Source organism: Bos taurus, chromosome 18, assembly GCF_002263795.3.
Source record: "Bos taurus isolate L1 Dominette 01449 registration number 42190680 breed Hereford chromosome 18, ARS-UCD2.0, whole genome shotgun sequence".
Classification (NCBI taxonomy): Eukaryota; Metazoa; Chordata; class Mammalia; order Artiodactyla; family Bovidae; genus Bos; species Bos taurus.
The window spans coordinates 8,118,803-8,122,751 of NC_037345.1; the positions used below are offsets into that span (position 1 = coordinate 8,118,803).

General features: G+C 50.2%; 1 protein-coding gene across 1 annotated transcript in view; it reads left to right on the plus strand.

Annotated features, from left to right (window-relative positions):
• The window catches only part of CMIP (c-Maf inducing protein), a 212,974-nt gene that overhangs the window by 74,403 nt on the left and 134,622 nt on the right, over positions 1 to 3,949 (plus strand). The gene's annotated exons all lie outside the window — the stretch shown is intronic.

A 3,949-nucleotide genomic window follows, 5' to 3' on the forward strand; every position in this document is an offset into this window, starting at 1 on the left:
GGAGCCCCTTTGCAAGGTGACAACCAAAGGCACTTGGAAGCGCCCCCCATCCTTATTGCCGAAGTCGCCGTCTTGCACGTGGGCAGAGGTGCATCCCCTCGGAGTGCCTGGACTCTGGAATGGGGGCTGATGTCAGTATTAACCATCGGCGGAAGCCCCTTGTGTCAGGCTCTAGAGGAACCTGTGCTGGGCAGTTCCTTGGCTTGAAAAGAGGTACCTGGTCTGGATTTGGAACAGAGTTGAGAGTGAGAGCGGTGGTATCACTGGAGAGGTGGTCCACACAGGTGTGGCTGTGGAGTCTCTCGCCACCTCTGCTGAGAAGCGAGACGTGGGAACGTGGGTACGCGTCAGCGCCCTGTCCTGCACTCACGCCAGGGGGCGAGGGCAGCCTCAGGGAGGGCGAGTGTAACCAGCGGTGTCGGTGTGTGTGCTTGGGTGGCCCTGCCCTGGACACTGTGTTGGGAAGGATCCCGGGCCTGGCGTTCAGCTCAGCAGGAAAAGGGCAGAAGCTGCTTCCACGTGGAGGAGAGCGGCAGTGGTGCCTCTTAGAGACGCAGGAGCCCACAGAGTGAAAACAAAAGCAAAACTGGGCCAAAAAGGGGAGGAGCTAGACCCTGAAGCACAGAGGGCTAGTTACTTACATGTAGTTTTATAATCAAGAAATATGAGCGTAAAATATTCGAAGTGTCGAAAAATAGAAAATCATCAGGATTTCTGCTCCCCAGAACAGTAAATGCTGTTTGTCTGTGACTCTGTTTCCTGCTCTCTGTCTAAATCCCCGCCTATTTCAACGTACTTTTCCAAAGACATAAAAATGTGTACCCTGTTTTTTCTTTGAACAGCTATGGCTGTTAATTCGTTTTCCCATGCCTTAAGGCAAGAGTTTTGAAACATAGAAGCCCTGGGGTACAGCCTGGTACCTTCCCCTCCAGTCTTTACCTCTGGGGCATTAAGAATGGATCTTCAGAATTAGAGTATTTCCTTATAGTTCATCCTAGCCCCTTCCTGATTGTGGCAAAATGCAGTGTGAAATTTGTCTTACGAATCTTAACTGTCCTAAAGTGTGTAGTTTCATGGTGTTTTAAGTATGTTTACATTGCTCTGCAGCCAGTCTCCAAAACTTAATCCTTCATCTTAAATAAAGCCCTAGAGCTGACCTCAGGATGGGCAGCTAGTTCACGACCTCCAGGTGAGGCAGGGAGAATTTAGGACAGGAAGGCGAAGGAGGAGCTGCACTGGCAGAGGCCTCTCCAGTAGGTCTGGGTACCTCCCTAGTATCGCCCATTTTACAGATAGTGAAACTGAGGCACAGATTGTCATTCATTGCTTTTCTTTTTGGGGGGCAAACATTATTGAAATATACATCTAGAAATGTGCACACATATTGTACAGTTCAGTGAATTTTTGCCAACCAAATGGCTCTGTAACCAGCACTCAAATCAAGAAACAGGCTAGCCGTCGCCGTGGCCTCAACCCCAAGGTAACCGCTCTCCTGACCTTCATTAGCATTCACTAGTCTTGCCTGTCCCGGAGCTTCACCCCGGCGCATCCAGCACGTACCCTCTCTTCTGGCGACTTTCGCATACGTGATGTTCGTGTGATTTATGCAAGCAGCTTACTGGAGCCCTCAGGGACAGAGCTGGGCTGCAGACTCAGGCTGCTCCACTGGCCTGCCTTTCAGGGGGCACGCGGGAATGCCAGTTGGCCTAGGGTGTGGGGGGACCCCGAGAAATAAAGTTGGCTAGATACAGCCAGATCAGGAGTTCCATGAATGTTCAGCGGCTTCGGACACAGGTGTTCCAGAAACAGCTCCTGCTGATTAGGAAGCGACCTGTGTTCTCGGTGACAGTGAGACCCCGGGGTGGTGAGAGCTATCTGGAGGGAGCACTGGGCAACGGTCCATGAGAAGAGGGAGCAAGGATTCCCAGAGGAGTGTGGGATGGGTGTGGGCGTTGCGTGCGTCACGGGCAAGAGCCCAGGTGTTCTGGATCGAACAGTAATAACTTTTTAAAGATGGTTAATTTATTCAGAGTGGTTGCTTTGCAACGATACTGTCTTAATTTCCTGTTGAACTTGCTTCATCTATAATCATGCAACATTAGTATTTATCTTATTCACTTAATTTGAAAGTATTCTTAAATTAAGTATTTCAGCATTCTTGCCTGAGAAATCCCATGGACAGAGGAGCCTGGTGGGCTGCTGTCCACGGTTTCACAAAGCGTCAGATGCAACTTAGCGACTGATCAACAAACAGCATTCTTAAAGCTGTTACTGCTATTTTACTGAAGTTACTTCAGCCTAGACACTACCATGAAAATATCACAGAAAACATGAGTGTTACAGCTGTGATCTGGTTTCATAAACACAGTACTACAAACCGTTTTAGTCAGCTAGGAAATAAGCATTAGAACGTGAGGAATGGTAACACTTGGCCTTTGGCAGGGGCTGCCCTGTGCCGGACCCAGCACGGAATAAGCAGGTGACGCGCTTTCCTGCCTCCCTGTATCCTCCCGAGGAGGCGGGAACTGTCACCGTGCCCATTTTCAGACGAGGAAACTGAGGCTCGGTGGGTGAGGTGACTCCCTAGGTCAGGTGTCTGCAAGGAGCAGGCGTGGGATTGGGCAGTCTGGTTCTCAGAATGTCCTCCCTGACCCCACGCTCTGTGACCTGCCCACGGAACTCATGCAGTGAAGACACGCAGGGAGTCAGCGATGGGCTTTCCTGCTTCCAGGAGCCGGAGCGCCGTAAACACTGAGAGAATATTCTGTCTGCCTACGAGGGGTTGTCGGGACCAAGTGGAAACGGTCAAAACCAGTTTCATCATCATTAGCAATTGTGCAGTGGGTTGGCTGGAGTTTCTTTCAGAGGATTTGCTTGAGGCTGGCATGTGTCTCCATATTTTTACTTCATAAATGGAGTAAGTTGATAACTGCAATTTAAGTAGAGCCTGGTTTTGGAAGGAAGTTGATTTGATTACCGTTTTATAAGATTTTCTTGGTCTGGTCTTGATCCTGTGGATTTCTTTCGGTTTCGGTAATTTTGGGGTGGTGACCTATCCCCTGCCAATTTGAGCCAAGTCCCGCTGAAGCTCAGTGTACCCAGAAGAATGTGCTGGGCTAGCCTTGTTCCGAGAAAACAGAGAAAAGGCAAAATAGCGTGCAACATTTCCAACTAAGACTGTCATGATCTCGGATGATGATACAAGTCGTCTGATTTTTTTTTTTTTTTGCCCCCACGGCAAGTTGATTCCTTCTGAGGTCATTAGTTTTATCCATATCCACTGGAAATTGCGTCCATTTTCAATTAAAATAAAAGTAACGGCGTCCCTCTGTTTTTGGAAACCTTAATCTATCAAAGTTGATATAATCAGTCTGTTTACCAGATCATCACGGGTCAGAACAACAGCATTTATATTCATGCACACAGGAAATCTGATTAGATAGAGCAGAGGAAGAGCACACACAGATGGGACGCGATTGCCCTGAATTCAGGCGGCCCAGATTTCTCCAGTTCACTCGAACGTCCTATCAGCTGGGGAGATCCCCGTCGTGACGCAGAAGCCCTGCAGCAGAACAGGTGGGTGTAGCCGCCTGCGAGGAAGAAACCCTTGCTTTGCAGCAGGGACCTTCTGAGCAGGCGTCTCCGTTGCACAGAGAAAAAGTGTGGGAATGTTTCCATCAGCCTGGCGGTCTGAGGGTTTCTGCAGCCCCGTGAGCGGGTTTTAACCAGGTGTCCTTGGCCATGACGGGCGAGGGCAGCTGCAAAGGGTCCCGCTGTCCTTGGGGGCCCGACGCGCACCATGGCAAGGCCCACGGTGATGGAAGAAAATGAGGGCGGTGCTGGCAGCATAGGCTGCAAAATTGGTGCTTGGCTGGGCATGGACGGCACGTGCGTGGCGAAATACCACCCTCCCACTCAGGAACCCTGCTCAGGGTGCCCCAGTGCGTTT